Source organism: Erinaceus europaeus, chromosome 11, assembly GCF_950295315.1.
Source record: "Erinaceus europaeus chromosome 11, mEriEur2.1, whole genome shotgun sequence".
Lineage (NCBI taxonomy): Eukaryota > Metazoa > Chordata > Mammalia > Eulipotyphla > Erinaceidae > Erinaceus > Erinaceus europaeus.
This window is the reverse complement of record NC_080172.1, coordinates 54,647,800-54,670,147: the sequence shown is the minus strand read 5'-3', so window position 1 is coordinate 54,670,147 and position 22,348 is coordinate 54,647,800. Positions and strand designations below refer to the sequence as shown.

General features: G+C 41.7%; 1 protein-coding gene across 5 annotated transcripts in view; it reads right to left on the bottom strand.

The window, feature by feature from the left end:
* Nucleotides 1-22,348, bottom strand: part of GOLPH3L (golgi phosphoprotein 3 like) — a 40,741-nt gene that overhangs the window by 8,421 nt on the left and 9,972 nt on the right. The gene's annotated exons all lie outside the window — the stretch shown is intronic.

Genomic DNA, 22,348 nt, shown 5'->3' with positions numbered 1-22,348 from the left:
GAGATGAGAAGAGAAAGAATGTTCTGAAAAGGACACCGACTTGCAACCAGCACCCAAAGGACAATCCACTTTGTTGTGATTCATTTCACATCAAATTACATGAACTCAAAGAAAAGAATAGGATAAGAGAATAGACCTCTTGAGTCCCCTTAATCCAACACCCTCACCCCCTGTGATTTTTATGTCTGATGTCAGGTTCTTTGTGAATTTTTGCAGCCTGTTAGTTAATAATTGGAGTGACAAGTTTTAGATTTCTGAGAACTTTTGAAATGTTTCCATGACACTCTAAATTTCAGAGTGGGATGAAATAAGTCAAGAAGATATATTTGGCTTTTACTCTGCCAATATATGTTTTATTTATTTGTAAGTCATTTTTGATAGATGATAGAGTAGAAACTCAGCTCTGCTACTGACTAGTTAAATGTCTTGGGTATTCTACTTAAACTTTTGTCAAGTGCAGTGTTCTCATCTATAAAACGAAGACACCAGGGGCCAGGGGGGTGGTGCACCTGGTTAAGTGCACACATCACAATGTACAAGGACCAGGGTGCAAGTCCCAGGCCCCATCTGCAGGGGGAAAGCTTCACAAGTGGTAAAGCAGGGCTGCAGGTGTCTCTCTGTCCCTCTCTGTCTTCCCCCTTCCTTCTCAATTCCTCTCTGTCTCTATTCAGTAAACAAAATAAATAAATAAAAAAAATGAAGACACTAGGCTGGGGAAACAGTTTAATGGTTTACACAACAGACTTTGATGCCTAAGGCCCCAGATGTTTCAAATTCAATCACCAGCACCACCATCAACCAGAGGTGAACAGTGCTTTGATAAAAGAAAAAAAAAAAAAAGGGAGAGAGAAAAGAGTAATATATAAACTTCTGTGAGCAGCAAATGAAAAAACAATGTATGAAAGCACTTAATGTAGTATCTGGCATGTATCAGACATTAAAAAAACAAAATAAGGAAGCTGGGCGGTGATGCACCAGTTAAGTGTACATAATACGAAGTGCTAGGATCCTGGTTCGAGCCCCCAACTCCCCACTTGCAGGGGCAGTCGCTTCACAAGTGGTAAAGCAGGTCTGCAGATCTCGATCTCTCTCTTCCCCCACCCCCATCTCTCTTAATTTCTCTCTGTCCTAACCAGAAAATCGAAAAATATGGCCTCAGGAGCAGTGGCTTTGTAGTGTAGGCACCAAGCCCCAGCAACAACCCTAAAGGCAAAAAACAAAACAAGGGGCCAGGTGGCGGCGCACCTGGTTAAGTACTCACACTACAGTGCACAAGGATCTGGGTTCAAGCCCCTGGTCCCCACCTGCAGAGGGAAAGATTCACAAGTGGTGAAGTAGGGCTGCAGGTGTCTCTCTCTATCTCCCCTCCCCCCAGTTTTTCTCTGTCTTTATCCAATAATAAACAAAATAAATACAAGATCAGAAAAGAAAACACAAGTAGAACCTGAAATGAATGGAATTGGCGTATTGCACCAAAGTAAAAGACTGGGATAGGTGGGTGGGGAGAATACAGGTCCATGAAGGATGATAAATGACATAGTGGGGGTTGTATTGTTAAATGGGAAACTGGGGAATGTTATGCATGTACAAACTATTGTATTTACTGTTGAATGTAAAACATTAATTCCCCAATAAATAAATAAATTTAAAAAAATAAATAAAAAATAAGATTGAATTAATTCCCTAATAAAGAAATAAATTATTAAAAAAAATAATAAGATTCAGGCCAGGCGGTGGTGTACCTGGCTAACTGAACACATTACAGAGCCAATCCCTGGCCCCACTTGTGGGAGGAAAGCTTCCCAAGTGGTGAAGTTGGGCTGCAGGTGTCTGGTGTCTCTTTCCCTCTTTCCCTCCTCCTCCCCTTTCAATTTCTCTGTCTTTATCTACTGCTACTGTTACCACTACTGCTACTACTAACTATTACTGCCATTACAACAACAACAACATTCATTTGCTTATTAATGAGAGAACCAGAGAATCACTATTTGATTGAACTTGGGGCCTCATGCTTGAGTCTAATACTTTATTTTATTTTATTTTTACCAGAGCACTGCTCAGCTCTAGCTTATGGGGTGGCTGGGGGATTGAATCTAGGACTTTGGAGCCTCAAGCGACAGTCTCTTTGCATAACTATTATGCTATCTACCCATTGTGGCAATCTTCTGGACTACTAGACAGTTTATTTAAATATTGTTTTCCTTTACTAGGAACTTTAAGGAGATACCAACACATTTAAGAAATAACTACTATCTTAAGCAGCTGAAATTCTAGCTAGAAAGACAATGCAAACTTGAGAAAAGTTGTGTAGTAATACAAAATACAGACAAAAGTCCAGCTGAAAAAGACAGGCATAAATGACTCCTGAAATTTGCTTTAGATGATGTTTTTCCAAAATATAAACAATTTCTGGAATAGAGTAGTTAACTCTTATGAGTCTTGAGCTGGAGGTTGAAAAATTGGTTTAATGGGGGAGGGAGGGAAGAATTTTCCAGATGAAGGAAATCAATCAAATTCTACTCTCTCTTTCTTTCTTTCTTTCTTTCTTTCTTTCTTTCTTTCTTTCTTTCTTTCTTTCTTCCTTCCTTCCTTCCTTCCTTCCTTCCTTCCTTCCTTTCTTTTTTTTTATTGTACTGGAACCTCATGGCATTTACATGTGATTCCACCATGCTTGTGTTACATTTTTTTCATCCTTTAAGATATTTTCAGGCTGGTGACATAATTTAATTGGATAGTATGTTGCTTTGCCATGTGGGTGACCCAGGTTCAAGCCTGACCTCCACTACACTGAAGGAAGCTTCAGTGCTACCTATGGTCTCTTTCTGCCTTTCTGTCTGTATCAAAAAACAAAACAAAACAAAATCAAGGGTGGGGAAGTAGCATAGTGGTTATGCAAAAAGACTTTCATGCAGGGGTTGGGTGGTGGCACACCTCATGAGCAAACATGTTACAGTGCATAAGGACCCCAGTTTGAGTCCCCGGTCCCCACCTGCTTGATGAGTGGTGAAGCAATGCTGTAGGTGTCTCTCTGTCTTTCTCCCATCACCCCTTCCCTCTCAATTTCTGGCTGTCTCTAACCAATAAGTAAATAAAGATAATAATAACAATACTTTCATGCCTAAGGATTCAAGGTTCAGCACTATTAAAAGTCAGAGCTGAGCAGTGCTCTGGTAAAAAATGCTAAAAATAAAACTATGTGTTCATGGATACAGAAGAAGCTCTGTGCATTTCTTTGTGGTGTGATATTGGGGCTGGAACCCTGGCATTGTGTATGGTAACTTCCTGCACAGCAAAATATATACCCTATTGAATGAACTCTCAATGCTGTTCTTCAAAGAGCATTCTAAGCAAAAATGTCATGGAAGGAGGCCTCAAATACATTGAGAGATCAAACTCAGTGATTTAAAAAGAAATCATGAGATGGAGTTAATTGGGTGAGATGTTGGCAGGAAGTTTTTTTTTTTTTTTTTTAATTTATTTTATTTATTTATTCTCTTTTGTTGCCCTTGTTTTATTGTAGATGTTGTCATTGTTGGATAGGACAGAGAGAAATGGAGAGAGGAGGGGAAGACAGAGAGGGGGAGAGAAAGATAGACACCTGCACACTTGCTTCACCACCTGTGAAGCGACTCCCCTGCAGGTGGGGAGCCGGGGGGCTCGAACCAGGATCCTTATGCTGGTCTTTGTGCTTTGTACCACATGCACTTAACCCGCTATACTATACCATCTGACTCCCAGCAGGAAGGTTCTTAAAGCACTTGAAAGCATCACCAAAAGGGTAAACTAAATCACCATTAATAGTAGTAGATCTCGGGAGTCGGGTGGTAGCACAGAGGGTTAAGTGCATAAGGATCCTGGTTCGAGCCCATGGCTCCCCACCTGCAGGGGAGTCGCTTCACAGATGGTTAAGCAGGTTTGCAGGTGTCTATCTTTCTCTCACCCTTTGTCTTCCCCATTTATCTCTGTCCTATCTAACAATGATGACATCAATAACATTAACAATAACTACAACAATAAAAAAACAAGGACATAGTATTCCATTGTGTATATGTACCACAGCTTTCTCAGCCACTCATCTGCTGTTGGGCAGCTGGGTTCCTTTCAGGTTTTAGCTATTATGAATTGTGCTGCTATGAACATAGATGTACACACATCTTTTTGGTTGGGCATTATGGAATCCTTGGGGTATAACCCCAGGAGAGGAATTACTGGGTCATATGGAAGGTCTATGTCTAGCCTTGTGAGAGTTCTCCAGACTGCTCTCCAGAGAGGCTGGACCAATTTACATTCCCACCAGCAGTGTAGAAGGGTTCCTCTGTCCCCACAGCCTCTCCAACATTTGTTGCTACTGTCCTTTTTGATGTATGCCATTCTCACAGGAGTGAGGTGGTATCGCAATGTTGTCTTTATTTGCATCTCTCTGACCATCAGCGACCTGGAACAGTTTTTCATGTTTGTCAGCCTTTTGGATCTCCTCTGAAGTGAATGTCTTGTTCATATCCTCTGCCCAGTTTTGGATGGGGCCATTTGCTTTTTTGGTGCTAAGTTTGCTGAGTTCTCTGTATATTTTGGTGATCAGTCTCTTATCTGATGTTTGGCATGTGAAGATCTTCTCCCATTCTGTGAGGGGTCTCTTTGTTTGTGTGATAGTTTCTTTGACTGTGCAGAAGCTTTTCAATTTGATGTAGTCCCATTTGTTTGTTTCTGCTTTAGTCTTCCTAGCAATTGGGTTTGTTTCATCAAAGATGTCCTTGAGGTTTAGGTGGGAAAGTGTTTCACCAATGTTTTCCTCTAAGTATTTGATAGTTTCCGGTCTGACATCCAGGTCTTTGATCCATTTGGAGTTGATTTTTGTTTCTGGTGAGATAAGGTGGTTCAATTTCATTCTTCTGCATGTTATAACCCAGTTTTCCCAGCACCATTTATTGAAGAGAGCCTCCTTCTTCCATTTAATACCGTGGGCTCCCTTATCAAAGATTAGATGTCCATAGGTGTGGAGGTTTAGATATGGGCTTTCAATTCTGTTCCACTGGTCTGTGTGCCTATTTTTGTTCCAGTACCAGGCTGTTTTGATGATGATGGCATTATAATATAGTTTGAGATCTGGTAGTGTGATGCCTCCGTTTCTGTTTCTTTTCCTCAAGATGGTTTTGGCAATTCTAGGTGTTTTCCGGTTCCAGATAAATGAATGTAGATACAGTCCAGGTCCCCTGAGATATAGCATAAGTTCACCCGTGCCCATGCACTAGGGAAAATATATATACCTGAAAGCAGAAGTACACAAGAGCATGCAGGGAATACCCCCAACACTTCATCTGCACTATTACAGTCTTTAGGTCCATGATTGTTCAACAGTTTGTTTGGCTTTGTATGTTAACTCTCTTTTCAGCCACCAGGTTCCGGATGCTGACCAGACTTCCCTGGACAGACGACCCCATCAATATGTACTGGAGCGCCATTCCCTCAGAGCCCCACCCTACTAGGGAAAGAGACAGACTGGGAGTATGGATCGACCAGTCAACGCCCACGTTCAGCAGGGAAGCAATTACAGAAGCCAGACCTTCCACCCTCTGCAACCCACAACGACCCTGGATCCATGCTCCCAGAGAGACAGAGAATGGGAAGGCTATCAGGGGAGGGGGTGGGATGTGGAGATCGGGTTATGGGAATTGTGTGGAATTGTACCCCTCTTATTCTATGGTTTTGTTAATGTCTCCTTTCTTAAATAAAAATAAATAAATAAATAAAAATGAAAAAACAAGGACAACAAAAGGGAAAATAAATAATATAAAACACAGTAGTAGATCTCATAATTAATGAATTTTTATATTGAATATCTATTGAATTATTATAGTAGATCTATGATAAGCTTTTTGCTTGAGTTTTCTGACTACATTTTTACAACAATCCTACTTAAGACTATTTAAAGATAAGCAAATGGGGTGGGGGAGATAAGCATAATGGTTATGCAAACTGACTCTCATGTCTGAGGCTCCAAGGTCCCAGGTTCAATCTCCACACCACCATAAGCCAGAGCTGAGTAGTGCTCTGGCAAAAAAATAAATAAATAAATAAAAAATAAGGAAATGTACCAGGAGGTGGTGTAGTGGATATGGTGTTAGAATCTCAGCCATGGGGTTCTGAGTTTGATCCCCAGCATTTCATAAGCCAGAGTGATGCTATTTTTCTCACGTACACACCTACATACAACTAAGGCTTAACATAACAAATGTAAAAAAAACTTTTTAAAATTAAAATACTTAAAATTATATTGACTGATATCAGCTGGGGCCCTAGTTGGGGAGTCCTGAGATTCCCAGACAGACAAGATAGGCCTTGACCTCAAATAAATCCCTCTCTCCATTGTTACTGGTCATCTCTATCAGGAACAACACAACAGACCCCTCTGTGAGACCCCGTAAGACCTTGCCCTCAATGTGGATCAACAACGGTAGAGAATGTTCCATCCTCTGAAGGGAGGCTGGAAAACATACTCTATCTTCCACATGAGGAAGATGGGTCCTGAAATTGGGGCAGCTTGGAACATTCCTACTCATGACCACAAAACAAGGATGCAGAGGTCACATAGGCTCCTAAGCTGAATATGGGCCCCAGGTCAGATCAAATCGATGTTTACAATCAAAAATATTTAAACACCTTTCCCATGTCTGGGAGCTACTCTCTTCCCTGATCCAGATTTCTAGCTCTTTTTCCAGCCATGACATCATCTCCCCAGGCAATAACTTGGGTCCACCTGCATATTAGATGTCAGGCTCAGAAAAACAAACAAACAAACCCACTAGTACTGTCATGCGCCCTTTGGAATATAACTAATATAGGCCTACCATCTACAAAACAGAGACCCCCCAAATCTTCATCTGCACCATTTCAGCCTTTAGGTTCATGATTAGTCAACAACTTGTCTGGCTTTATATGTTAACTCTTCTTTTAGCCACCAGGTTCCAGATGCTACCATGATGCTAACCGGACTTCCCTAGGCAGACGACCCCGCAGATGTGTCCTAGAGCCCCACTTCCCCAAAGCCCCACCTCAGTAGGGAAAGAGAGAGTCAGGCTGGGAGTATGGATTGACCTGTCAACGCCCATGTTCAGCGGGGAAGCAATTACAGAAGCCAGAGCTTCCACCTTCTGCATCCCACAACGACCCTGGGTCCATACTCTCAGAGGGATAAAGAATAGGAAAACTATCAGGGGAGGGGGAGGGGACACGGAGCGGAGTTCTGGTGGTGGGAACTGTGTGGAGTTGTACCCCTCTTATCCTATGGTTTTTGTCAGTATTTCCTTTTTATAAATAACAATTATATAAAAAATTATATTGACTGATTTTATTGCCACCAGGGCTTCTTCACTATGGGCTATCTTTTGCAGATATAGATAGACAAGATAGAGACAAGAAAGAGGGGAAAGGAGCCAGCTGTGAAGCACCTGGTTAAGTGCACACAATCATCACACTGAAGAACCCGAGTTTGAGCCCCTGCTCCCCACCTGCAGGGGAACGCATCACAAATGAGAAAGCAGTGCTGCAGGTGTTCAGCTGTCTCTCTTTCTATCACCCTTTGTCCTCCCTGTCCTATCAACTAAAACAGAAAGAAAAAAGAAAAGAAAAAAAATGAAGGGTAGTGGGTGGGAAAGGCTGCTGGGAATGGTGGATCCATAGCGCCGGTGCTGATCCCCAGGTGGACAAAATAAAATAAAGTAGAGGGAAAGACACTCAGTGTAGTGGGGGCTGGATTTGAACCTAGAACACATGCATGGTAAATCAGACACCCTCCCAGGTGAGTTATCTTGTGAATCTTATCCTTTTTTTCTTTCCTAAGAATTTATTTATTATTTATTCATGAGAATAGGAGAAAGAGAAAAAGACATCACTCTGGTACATGTGCTGCCGGGGATAGAACTTGGGGCATCATGTTTGAGAGTCCAGTTCTATATCTACTATGCCACCTACCGGACCACCTTAAAATTTTTTTTTTTTTAAATAAAGATTTGGGGCTGGGTGGTAGTTCTCCTGGTTAAATGCACAGGTTACAGTGCACAAGGACCCAGGTTCCAGCCCCCAGTCCCCACCTGCAGGGGAAAAGCTATGCGAGTGGTGAAGCAGGGCTGCAGGTGTCTCTCTGTCTCTGTCTATCTCCCTTCCTCCCTCTTGTCGATTTCTGTCTGTCTCTGTCCAATAAATAAATAAAGATAATTTAAAAAAGATTTACTTTATTTATTTGAGATATTTATTTATTTATTATTATCATTATTATTGCCTCCAGGGTTATTGCTGGAGCTCAGTGCCAGTACTGTGAATCCACTGCTCCTGGTGGCCATTTTTTTCCATTTTATTGGATAGTATAGAGAGAAACTGAGATAGGAGAGGGAGCTAGAGAGACACCTGTAGACCTGCTTCACCACTTGTAAAGCAACCCCCACTGCAGGTGGGGAGCCAGGGGCTTGAACCAGAATCCTTGCGCAGGTCCCTGCGCTTTGTACTAAGTGCATTTATGTGGTGAACCACTGCCCAACCCCCTTAAGACTGATTTTTACATGAGAGAGAGAGAGAGAGAGAGAGAGAGAGAGGTAGAGAGAGAGAGAGACAGAGAGAGAGAAGAGTAACAGACAAGTTAGAGTATCACTTCAGTACAGAGTGCCAGGGGTCTAACTGGGACCTCAGGCATGCAAATTTAATGCTTTATCAGCTGAGTTATTTCCCTGGTTACAGTAAAGTTATCCTTGAAATACTTTAAATGCATGACAGTTAATTTAACATTACTGTAAGTGGCTGGGGGTGTGGCTCAGTAGCAGAGTATAAGACTTGGGAGTGGGAGTTCAATCCTTGGCACTACCTATGCTTGAGTGATGCTCTGGTTTTCTTGAGTTTTCCCTCTCTCGTTAAATAAACATATCTTTAAAAAATTAGTTACAGTCTGGGAGGAGGTGCAGTGGATAGGGTGCTGGACTGTTGGGCATGAGGTTCCAAGTTCAATCCCCAACAGTACATGTGCCCGAGTGATGTTCTGGCTCTCTTTCTCTCCTCTTCTCTCTTCTTACTGAATAAATAAAATCTTAAAAAAAAAAAAGAGTAGAAATTAGTGTAAGTTCTAATTTATTTTTAAAAGTGAATCAGTATTTTAAGCACTCTCCTAGTATGTATGCGTGTCTTTATTTATGCAGGGGTAGAAGTCAAGGCCTCATACATGTCTGGAAGCATGTTCCACCACTGAGTTACATCGATGTCTTCATATTTTACCTTTTGTCCTCACAGATTACTCATCACTATTAGCACCCTCACTGTGCTATGCAGATAGCACTTCTTACATCTACTCAGTGCTTACCAATTCCTTTGCCCACCATCCCTCTTGCATCTCAGACCTTATTTCTGGTGTCACATTCTTTTTTTCCTGGAGTATAATTGCCTTAAGTGAAAGCCTGTGGGAGGTAAACTCCATCTTATTTATGTGGAGTTCTTGATCATTATGCTTGTAGCTTGTCTGGACATAAAATTCCAGCTAGAGAGCATTACCAACTTTGAAGATAGTAGGTTTCCCTCTTCTAGTTTCCATGATTGCAGTAAGAAAGTTACCAGTCTTAAAGATTGTGATTTCTCTCTTTTTTAATTAATTAATTTCCTCTTCTGGTGCCCCCTTTTTTATTGTTGTTGTAGTTATTGTTGTTGTTGTTGTTAGCTAGGACAGAGAGAACTGGAGAGAGGAGGGGAAGACAGAGAGGGGAAGAGAAAGACAGACACCTACAGACCTGCTTCACTGCTTGTGAAGCGACTCCCCTGCAGGTGGAGGACTGGGGGCTCGAACCGGGATCCTTATGCCGGTCCTTGTGCTTTGCAACACGTGCGCTTAACCTGCGGTGCTACCGCCTGACTTCCAGGATTGTGATTTCTCAATAAGTGATTTGTCTTTTTTCCTTTAGTCCTTTAAGATCTTCTTTGTATTTTGTATTTTTTAGATAGGACAGAGAGAAATCCAGAGGATGGGGAGACAGAGAGAGGGAGAGAAAGATAGAAAGACAGACACCTACAGGCCCACTTCATTGCTTGTGAAGTGTTCCCCCTGCAGGTGGGGAGAAGGGATCCCCCCCTTTTTAACATTTTGTTGTTTTAAATATTTATTTATTATTGGATAGAGACAGAGAAATTGAGAGGGGAAGGGGAGATAGAGAGGGAGAGAGACAGAGAGACACCTGCAGCACTGTTTCACCACTCATGAAATTTTCCCGCTGCAGGTGGAGACCAGGGCTCGAACCCTGGTCCTTGTGCACCGTAATGTGTGCGCTTAACTAGGTGCGCCATTGCCTGGTCCCTTCTCCATTTTCTTGATTCTTTTCTTCTGGGATGTCAGTGTTTCTTTTTCTAACTCTGAGCCTTTTACATTATATCTGTTCATTTCCTTTGTTGCTATACTGCTTAATTAACTAATCAATTTGCAATTTCCAATTTTTCCTTTATTAAGTTATGAAGTAGGAGTCACACAGAAGTGAAATTAGAAAGAAGAGAAAGTTTGGGGGATAGACTCCCCGAGGACCCCAGAGAAGCTCCCAGAAGAAGGCCTATTTTATTTTATTTTTTATTTTGGATAGAGGCAGAGAGAAATTGAGAGGTAAGGAGGAAATAGAGAAGGAAAGCGAGACAGAGAGACACCTGCAGTGCAACTTCACAGCTTGTGAAGCTTTTGCCTTGCAGGTGGGATCTGGGGGCTTGAACCCAAGTCCTTGCACACTGTAATGTGTGCACTCAACCAGGTGTACCACCACTTGTGCCTGGCTCTTTCTATAGTGCTTTCTTTTTACTTTTTTTTTTTTTTTTTTTAAAGATTTTATTTATTAGTTTAGAGAAATGATAGGGGAGAGGAAAAGAACCAGACATCATTCTGGTACATGTGCTGCCAGGGATTGAACTCAGGACCTCATGCTTTGAGAATCCTCTATATTGCTTTCTAAGGAAAAATTTACTATTGGGGGCTGAGTGGTGGTGCAGCTGGTTGAGTGCACATGTCACAGTGCTCAAGGACCCAGGTTTGAGCCCTCAGTCCCCACCTGCAGGGGGGAAGATTCATGAGTGGTGAAGCAGGGCTGCAGGGATCTCCCTCTCTCTCTTCCTCTCTATCACTCTCTTCCCTCTCGATTTCTGGCTGCCTCTCTCAAATAAAGATAATATAAAAATTTTTTTAAAAAGGGAGCTGGGTGGTATAGCACAGCAGGTTAAGCGCACGTGGTGCAAAGTGCAAGGACCGCTGTAAGGATCCCGGTTCTAGCCCCTGGCTCCTCACCTGCAGGGGAGTTGCTTCACAGGTAGTGAAGCATGTCTGCAGGTGTCTATCTTGCTCTCCTCTCCTCTCTCTATTTCTCTCTGTCCTATCTAACAATGATGACATCAATAACAACAACAACAATAACTATAACAACAATAAAAAATGACAAGGGCAACAAAAAGGAAAATAAATATTAAAAATTTTAAAAATAAAGAAAAATGTACTATCTTCATCTGTATCTATTATGTTAGACTAAAGATGGGACTTTAATTCAACTATTTCTCATTTTTAAAAAAAATATTTTTATTTATTCCCTTTTTATTGCCCTTGTTTTTTATTGTTGTAGTTATTATTATTGTTGTTATTGATGTCATCGTTATTAGGACAGAGAGAAATGGAGAGGGGAGGGGAAGACAGGAGGGGGAGAGAAAGATAGACACCTGCAGACCTGCTTCACCGCTTGTGAAGTGACCCCCCTGCAGGTGGGGATCTGGGGGCTTGAACCGGGATCCTTATGCTGGTCCTTGTGCTTAGCCCACCACGTGCGCTTAATCCGCTGCCTATTTCTCATTTCTAAAAGTTCTATGGAGTCTGTTCCACCCATATTTGCTTGCCCAGTTGTGATTTTATATATATATATATATATGTATATATATAGTTTATTAATATATTCATTTATTGGATAGAAACACAGAGAAACTAAGGTGGAAGGGGTAGATAGAGAAAGAGAAAGAGAGACACCTGTAGCACTGCTTCACCGCTCATGAAGCTTTCCCCTTGCAGGCGGGGACCAGTGGCTTGAAGCCATTTCTTTGTGTGCTGTAACATGTACACTCAACTAAGTGCACCACCACTTGGCCCCAGTACTTTCTTTTTGTTGTCATTGTAGGGCTTTTTTTCCTTCTTCAAATGTCACAGATATTTTTACCTTTTTTGTTGTTACTGTAAATTCACACATGCAAAGCATGTACTCTACCTCTGAGTTTCACTTCCAGTTTTTTAATAGTATTTTATATTATCTGATCATCTTAATATTTGAGACTTTAAATGATCAAGAGGTTAATAACCAAAATATATAAAGAGCAAATAACTCCATCCAAAAATGGGAAGAGGACATGGACAGAATATTCACCACAGAAGAGATCCAAAAGGTTGAGAAACATATGAAAAAATGCTTCCAACTCACTGACTGTCAGATAAATGAAAATAAAAACAATGAGACATCACTTCACTCCTGTGAGAATGTCATACATCAGAAAAGGTTAACAGCAACAAATGCTGGGTTGTGGGGTCAAAGGAACCCTTCTGCACCACTGGTGGGAATATAAATTGGTCCAATGCCTATGGAGAGCAGTCTGGACAACTCTCAGAAAGATAGAAGTGGACTTACCCTATGACCCTACAATTCCTCTCCTGGGGATAGATCCTAAGGGACCCAGCACACCCATCCAAAAAGATTTGTGTATACCTCTGTTCATAGCAGCACAATTTGTAATAGCCCAAACCTGGAAGCAACCCAGGTGTCCAACAACAGATGAGTGGCTGAGTAAGTTTGGGTCTATATACACAAGGGAATACCACTCAACTATTAAAAATGATGGATTCACCTTCTTCACCTTAGCTTGGGTGAAGCATGAAGGAATCATGTTAAGTGAGATAAGCCATAAAGAGAAAAATGAATATGGAATCATGTCACTCCTGGACAAGAAGAGCGGGGGTAGGTTACATAATGGTTATATAAAGAGACTCTAATATCTGAGGCTCCGAATTCCTAGGTTCAAGCCCCCTCCACACACCATAAGCCAGATCTGAGCAGTGCTCTGGCAAAAAGCAAAACAAACACCAGAAGGGAAATACAAAGCAGAACTTGGACTAGGTTTGATGTATTGTACCAAAGTAAATGACTATGGTGTCTGTGTGTGGGGGGGAGGGTGCTTTCAGGTCCTGGTGCTGATGGTGGTGAGGACCTAAGTGGGGGGTTAGAGTATTTTCCAGAAAACTGAGACATTTTACACATGTGACAAGAATTGAATTTACTGTTGGCTATCAACTATATTAATCCCCCCAATAAATTAATTTTTTAATGTAAGTTTGTCTTATTTATTTATTCCCTTTTGTTGCCCTTGTTGTAGTTATTACTGATGTCATTATTGTTGGATAGGACAGAGAGGAATAGAGAGAGGAGGGGAAAACAGAGAAGGGGAGAGAAAGATAGACACCTGCAGACTTGCTTCACCACCTGTGGAGCGACACCCCTGCAGGTGGAGAGTTGGGGGGTCGAATGGGGATCCTTACGTCAGTCCTTGTGCTTTGCGCCACCTGCGTTTAACCTGCTATGTTACCACCCGACTCCCAATAAAATAATTTTAAAAGATTGAAATTGAGCTGGGGAGGTGGCTTTGTGGTACAGCATGTGTTTTGCATATGTGAGGTTCCTGAGTTTAATCTCCAGCACTATGCCCAAATAAATAAATAAATAGAAGTTAAGTTTTCTCAGTGCTTAACTATTTAATGACTATAATGCTGGAGGCTGAGATCTTCTGATTGCTTTCCCTGTTAGGATGCTTATTTATTCATTTTTTACATTTCTTTATTGGGGGATTATGGTTACAGTCAACAGTAAAATACAATAGTTTGTACATGTGTAACATTTCTCAGTTTTCCACATAACAATTCAACCCCCAGTAGGTCCTCCTCTGCCATCATGTTGCAGGACCTGAACCCTCCTCCTCCTCACCCCAGAGTCTTTTACTTTGGTGCAACACACCAACTCCAGTCCAAGTTCTGCTTTGTGTTTTCCCTTCTGTTCTTACTTTTCAACTTTGATCTATGAGTGAGATCATCCCATACTCATCCTTCTGTTTCTGACCTATCTCACTTAACATAATTCCTTCAAGCTCAGGATGTTTGATTTATTTGGTGCCAGGGATAGGACTATGGCCTGGCACATGTATGTATTGTACAAGTGAGTGCATCCTCAGCCCGTTTTCTTCCTTCCTCTCTCTCCCTCCCTCTTTCCTTCCTTTCTCCCTTGCCTCTTTCTTTCTAATTGCCACCAGGGTTATCGCTGGGGCTTGGAGCCTGCACAACAAATTCTTCACTCTTGGTGGCCATTATTTTTTTAAATATAGAGACAGAGAGAAACTGAGATGGAAAGGAGAGACAGAGGTGGAGAGGGATACCTGCAGCACTACTTCACCACCAATGAAGCTTCCCTCCAAATGACAGGGACTTAGGGCTTGAACCATGGTCCTTGTGCACGGTAATGTGTGTTCAACTGGGGGTTCCACTACTGGGCCCCAGCCCTCATTTTCTTAAAACCTTTCTCTCTCTCTCTCTTTTTTTTTTTTTTGTCTCCTGGGTTATCGCTGGATCTCAGTGCCAGCACTACCAATCCTCTGCTCCTGGTGGACAATTTTTCCACTTTTTAAAAAATATTTATTTATTCATTCCCTTTTGTTGTTTTTTTAATTGTTGTAGTTGTTATTGTTATTGATGTCATTGTTGTTGGATAGGACAGAGAGAAATGGAGAGAGGAGGGGAAGACAGAGAGGGGGAGAGAAAGATAGACACTTGCAGACCTGCTTCACCACTTGTGAGGCGACTCCCCTGCAGGTAGGGAGCAGGGGGCTCGAACCGGAATCCCTACGCTGGTCCTTGCACTTTGCGCCACCTGCGCTTAACCCGCTGTGCTACCGCCCGACTCCCTTTTTCCAATTTTTATTGGCTAGGACAGAGAAATTCAGAGGGGAAGAGAAGACAGAGACTGGGGAGCAAGGAGAAAGACACCTGCAGACCTGCTTCACTGCCTGTGAAGCGATCCCAACCCTCATCCCATGCAGGTGGGGAGATGGGGGCTCAAACCAGGATCCTTGCATGGGTCCTTGCGTTTCATGCTATGTGTGCTTAACCCGGTACATCACTGCCTGCTCCCCTAAAACATTTCTCTATGTCCAACTCCAAAGCCCAGTATAATTTTTCCTCTTTTTAAATAAAAGTGCCTCACTCTGGCACATGTGATGAATTCAGGACCTCATGCTTGAGATTCCAATGCCTTATCCACTGTGCTACCTAACAGACTATGATGTTTTCTTCTTACAAACTACTTCAAGAGTTAATGTGGGCTAGAGATAGTGCAATGACAGACAGCTCGCAGGACTTCACAGAGAGGTTCCAGGTCCAATCCCTAGCACCATTAATAGCCAGATCTGAATGATGCTTTGGTCAAATAAATGATGAGTTAATGCACCGTTTTCCCCTTCCAGTGCTTTCTCTTGGAAACAGAGTTGGCAGTCAGCTGAGGTAAAGAACAAACACCTCATCACAGACCCCTGCAAGCATCAACCTGGCTTTGACCTAGCACGTTATGATTGGGCCCTCCTCAATCGCTATCGAATAGGCCATGGCTGGTGCGCCGCTATGTTCCATCGCTGGGGAGCCAGAGATGACCCGAACTGCCCCTGAGGCTACAGACAGACTATGACCCACATAGTCAACGACTGCCCCCTCTCCAGATTCAAAGGAGGTCTCGAAACTTTACATCAGGCTCAACCTGACGCTGTTGACTGGCTACAGAAGAAAGGCAAACGCTAGAAGCAGCAGCACTGGAAGACTGACTTCCAGGATTTAATAATAAACTCTCATAAATCAGTGTGATTTATTGTAACTCTAGTTCATATGTCTACATCTAGCCAGTCGAGAGTAATTTCCTATGTAAAGTAAGCATTAAAAACTCACTCTGGGGAGTTGGGCGGTAGCACAGAGGGTTAAGCGCACGTGGCGCTAAGCGCAAGGACCGGTGTTGGAGCCCTAGGCTCCCCACCTGTAAGGGAGTTGCTTCATAAGCGGTGAAACAGGTCTGCAGGTGTCTGTCATTCTTTCCCCCCTCTCTGTCTTCCCCCCCTCCTCTCCATTTCTCTCTGTCCTATCCAACAACAACAACAGCAACAACAATAACTACAACGGCAACAAAAGGGAAAAAAAAAGATTAAAAAAAAAACAAAACCTCACTCTGTAGGGAGTCGGGTAGTAGCTCAACAGGTTAAGCGCATGTGGCGCAAAGCACAAGGACCCACGTAAGGAAACCGGTTCAAGACCCAGCTCCCCACCTTCAGGGGTGTCGCTTCACAGGCGGTGAAACAGGTCTGCAGGTGTCTATCTTTCTCTCCCCCTCTGTCTTCCCCTCCTCTCCATTTCTCTCTATCCTATCTAACAATGACATCAACAACAACAACAACAATAATAACTAAAACAAGGGCAACAAAAGGGAAAATAAATAATAAAAAAAACCCTCACCCTGCTTAATCATAATGGGGAATTAGGAACCTAAGTAGGGAGATGGCTCACTAGATAAGACTTGCATGAGGACCCTAATTCAATCCCTGGCACTACATATGACAGAGCACTGCTCTACTTCGACACTTTCTCTTTCTCTGTCTCATCAAATAATTTAAAATTTTTAACTTAAATTTTTTTATTGTGTATTTTTTTGCCAGAGCAGTGCTCAGCTCTGGCTTATGATGGGCCTAGGATTAAACTTGGTACATCAGAGGCTCAGGAACTAAAGTTTTTTTGTATAACTGTGCTATCTTCTATGCCCTAGATAAATAAATATTAAAAAACAAAAACAAATCTCAGACTTCTAGCTCCCAAAATTATGTTACAATAAACTCTTGTTGCTGAATCTACTCAGTCTTTTGTTTATTTTACTACAGCAGTCATAAACTCAATATTACTGAAATAACTATAGGAATCTATTTCATGTCATTTTTTTTGCTCTCTAAATATATATATTTTTTATTTCTTTATTGGAGAATTAATGTTTTACATTTGACATCATGTCAAGTTTTAAGATTCAAGAAACAGAACACTATCTCTTTTTAGTAAATAGTCTCTCTTTCCATAAGCAGAGTATGTGGTAAAGACTATAATATATGGCTGTCAGTGCCAACTAAGGAGAAAAATGCAGTGTTCACTTATTTACATGCCAGACTCTCTGAAGGTATGACTATAATAAGCATTATTTATTGCCTCTAAATTTTTTTTCTCTTGCAAATTGGGCTAAACTTCTCAACTTTGACCTATTGTTCCTTATGATCTGAGTACCTTGTTTGAATGAAAAAAAAAAAGAGAAAAAGAATGCGTACAGTGTTCATATTTCCTCCTCAAAATCTGAGGTAATCAGAGTAAAAAAAAAAAAAAAAGACCAACAAATACAGAACTGCTTTCAGCAGTACTTTTCCTTACACTAATATCATTGATTCTGACTTTAATCGCTTTTATAGGATTCCAAAATTTTTAAGAAAAAGTTTTGCCACGGTCTTAGACATTAGAATAAGAAAGTGATGGGTAAGAGCTGAAAATATAACTCAGAGAAAACAGACCTTCCACCTTCTGCATCCCATAATGATCCTGGGTCCATGCTCCCAGAGGGATAAAGAATAGGAAAGCTTTCAAGGGAGGGGATGGGATGCAGGTGGTGGGAATTGTGTGGAACTGTACCCCTCTTATCCTATGGTCTTGTCAATATTTCTATCTTATAAATAAAGTTTTAAAAAATCAACAATTTGGGAGTCGGGTGGTAGCACAGAGGGTTAAGTGCAGGTGGCGCAAAGTGCAAGGACCAGCGGAAGAGTCCCGGTTCGAGGCCCTGGCTCCCTACCAGAAGGGGAGTTGCTCCACAGGCGGTGAAGCATGTCTGCAGGTGTTTTTTTCTCCCCCTCTCTGTTTTCCTCTCCTCCATTTTATCTCTGTCCTATCCAACAATGACAACAATAATAACTACAACAATAAAAAAAACAAGGGCAACAAAAGGGAATACATATTTATAAAAAACATTAAAAAAATCAACAATTTAAAACAAGCTCAAAGCAAAAATCAGAATGAATGTAAATAAACCACATATATCAATAATAAAAAAGAAAATATAAATCATGTGCCAAATATTATGACAGAACATAATAATAGGCATACCTTCTTTTATTGAGCTTCACTTTCCTGCATTTTACAGATATTGTTTTTCACAAGACTCTCTACCAGCAAAAAGATTGAGGCAATGAAGGTTCATACATAGTGGCTGGCATTTTAAGCAATATTTTAAATTAAGTTATGTACACTGTTTTTTTAAGGCATAATGCTACTGCACACTTTCAGATTTACTTATAAAAGAGAACCAGAACATCACTCTGACACATGAGATACCAGAGACTGAATTTGGTACCTCATAATTGAGAGTCCAACACTTTATCCACTGTCACATCCTAGTCAGATGATTGCACTCTTTAGAGATATAGTGTAAACATGATTTTTTTTTTTTTTGCCTCCAGTGTTATTGGTGGGGCTCGGGTGCCTGCACTATGAATCCACTGCTCCTGGCGGCCATCTTTTTCCCATTGTTGTCCTTGCTGTTATTATTGTTGCAGTTATTGTTGTTGGATAGGACAGAGAGAAATTAAGAGGGGAGAGAGAGAAAACATTTGCAGATCTGCTTCATCACTTGTGAAGTGACCCCCCCTGAAGGTGGGGAGCCCGGGGTTTGAAGGGGTGTGTCTGTGTGTGTTGAGAGGCAGGGAGGGAGAGAGAGAGAGATACTTGCAGAACTGCTTAACCAGTGGTAAAGCTTCCCCACTGCAAGTGAGAACTGGGCGCTTGAGCCTGGGTCCTTGCACATGGTAACACATGCTCTACAGGAAGCACCACCACCACCAGGCCCCTAGGAGCTTTGTTCTTAGCAACACTGAGTGCCTATTAAGAAAAAAAAAAGGGGGTGAGGAGCCCGGCGCTAGTGCTCGGGTTAAGCGCTGGTGGCGCAAAGTGCAAGGACCGATGTAAGGATCCCGGTTTGAGCCCCAGGATCCCCATCTGCAGGGGAGTCACTTCACAGGCGGTGAAGCAGGTCTACAGGTGTCTGTCTTTTTCTCCCCCTCTCTGTCTTCCCCTCCTCTCTCCATTTCTCTCTGTTTTATCCAACAACAACGACAACAATAATAACTACAACACTAGAACAACAAGGGCAACAAAAGGGAATAAGTAAATACTTTAAAAAAAGAAAAAAAGATTAATAATTTAGTTATTTAGGATACAGACAGAAATTGAGAAGGAAGGAGGATATAGAGGAGAGAGACAAAGATATATCTGCAGCACTGCTTTACTGCTTGTGAAGCTTCCCCACTGCAGGTGGGGCCCGGGGGCTTGAACCTGAGTCCTTGCCTACTGTAAATGTGTGTATTCAGGTGTGCCACCCACTGGCCTCCTAAGATTTATCTATTTATCAGTGAGAGAGAGAACCACATCATCACTCTGGCACATGTAATGCCAGGGACAGAACTTAGGACCTCATGCTTGAGAGCCTAATGCTTTATCTCCTGCACCACTCCCAGGCTATCTAAGTGCTTATTTTTATTTTATTTTATTGCCTCCAGGGCTACTGCTGAGGCTCAGTGCCTGCACTATGAATCCACTGCTCCTGGAGGCCTTTTTGCCCATTTTTGTTGCCCTTGTTATTATTATTGTTGTCATTGCTATAGTTGTTGTTGGATAGGACAGAAATCAAGAGAGGAGGAGAAGACTGAAAGGGGGAGAGAAAGATAGACACCTGCAGACCTGCTTCACCACCTGTGAAGCGACCCCCTGTAGGTGGGTTTAGTACTTACTTGAAAGTTGATAACCTTGTATGGCCCATGAATATAGCTACAAATATCAAAATGGCCCCTGGCAGAAAAAAAGGTTCTTCATTCCTGCTCTACCAGATGAATTATCTCCTGGTCATAAAGGAAAGGTTTTATTTATTTATTTATTATCTTTAAAAGCTTTTTTTAAAATCTTAATTTTTTAAATTATCTTTATTTCTTTATTGGATAGAGACAGCCAGAAATCAAGAGGGAAGGAGGAAATAGTTAAGGAGAGAGACAGAGAGACACCTGCAGCCCTACATCACCACTCATGAAACTTTCCCCCTGCAGATGGGAACTGAGGGCTTGAACCTGGGTCCTTGTGCATTGTAACACGTGTGCTCAACCAGGTGTGCCACCACCTGGCCCCATAATGGGAAGGTTTTATATATGCCAGCAATTTTCTTTTCTTTTTCTTCTTCTAATTCTTCCTCCTCCTCCTCCTCTTCTTCTCCTCCTTTTCTCTTTTTTTTTTTTTTTTTTTAAACCAGAGCACTTCTAAAATCTGGCCTCTGGTGGTGCTGGGGATTGAACCTGGAATCTCTGATGCCTCAGGCATGAAGGTCTTTCTGCATAACCACCGTTATCCCCCAAATTATGCACTGCTCAGTTCTGGCTCATGGTGGAACAGGAGTTAAACCTGGGACTTTCAGTACTTCAGACATTTAAGTCTTTTTGCATCACCATTATGTTATCTATTATTATGCTCCCCAGGATTAATAATTTCAACAGGTAATAAATCTTATTTTTTTCCTTTCTTTTTTTCAGTCAAGCTGGTGCTTAAGCTTAATTTCTCAGATTAGGCTAGATATGTACTTGAGAGATAATATTTTTTTCAACATGCATTTATCTTTCTTGCTTATTATCATAAGACAATGAAGCTTAACATTTTATAACCAGTCTGCAGCACCCATTCTTCAGAAGACTCTTAATAGAGAGATGACAGTAATATGTCCCAAATGATTTATATATTTTTTGAAAAAGTACTCCCTTTCCCCTCAGAGCTTAGCTCTGGTGTATGGTGGTGATGGGGACTAAACCTGGGGTCTCAGAGCTTCAGGCCTGAAAGTTGTTCCCATAACCATGCTGTCTCCCCAGCCATATATACTTATATCCATTTTTATTCGACCCCAGGGTTATCTCTCGGGCTCAGTGTGGGCACTATGAATCCATTTCTCCCGGAGGCTATTTTTTCCATTTTTTAATAGGATAGTACAGAGAGAAATTGAGAGAAGAGGGGAAGATAGAGAGGAAGAGAGAAAGACACCTACAGACCTGCTTTACTGATTGTGAAGTGAACCCTATGCAGGTAGGGAGCTGGGGGCTCGAACTGGGGACCCTTGCACATGTCCTTGGCTTTGTACTACATGTGTTTAGCCTATATATTTAACAAGCAGTACTCAGCTCTGGCTCATGGTGTCGGGGACTGACCTGGGAATCTTGGAGCCTCAGGTATAAAAGTCATTTTATATAGCCAATATGCCTTGGTCCTGAAATAGATTTTTTAAAAGTACAATATTAGATTTTTTTTTACTTCATGTATTCATTTTTTAATTAAAAAATATTTATTTATTTATTGGATAGAGACAGCCAGAAATCAAGAGGGAGGAGGTGATAGAAAGGGAGAAAGACACCTACAACGCTGCTTCACCACTCATAAAGCTTTCCCGCTATAGGTGGGAACCAGGGGCTTGAACCTAGTCCTTGTACATTGCAACATGTACACTCAACCAGGTGTGCCACCACCTGGCCCCTCTTTTTTTTTTTTTTTTTCTCTTGTTTTATAATTAATTGAGAGTTACAGAGAGAGAAACCAGAGTCCTGCTCAGCTCTGGCTGATGGTGGTGCTGGGGCTAATATTAGATTTTAAATGAATCATTATGGAAACCTACAGTAAAAGTTAACTTTGAAACTCTGGGGTATAGAGTTTAACATTCAAGATTTTTTTTGCCATGTCAACAAACCTTAGATCATGTAATTATATAATTGCAATTATACAAGCAATTATATACAAATCAAAACAACACTCACAAAGAACACAGCAAAGGTATAATAAAGTCCTTAATTTGAGTACAAAAACCAAACGGGCTTTGCTGTTTTATTAGGCTGATTCTCTTTCATTTCTAAAACTCTCTGATTGGCACTCAAAACCCTTTACACTTTGGCTTCTAAAATCATCACCTACTTCAGTCATAGTTGTCGTATGCTTTACATTGGTTTGTTCTAGCCCTCCCCCGCCAAGAGAATTGGATCAGTCCTGTTAATTTCGCGGGCCTGCTTGGCCCCGCCCCAAGGAACCCCGAGAGAGGGTTCCTGAGTCAGAGAGTTCCTGAGTTCGAGAGTTTGAGAGTTACAGAGTAAGTTAGAGTTCCACAGTGGAAGAGTTTCAGAGGGTTCCCCAGTACGAGAG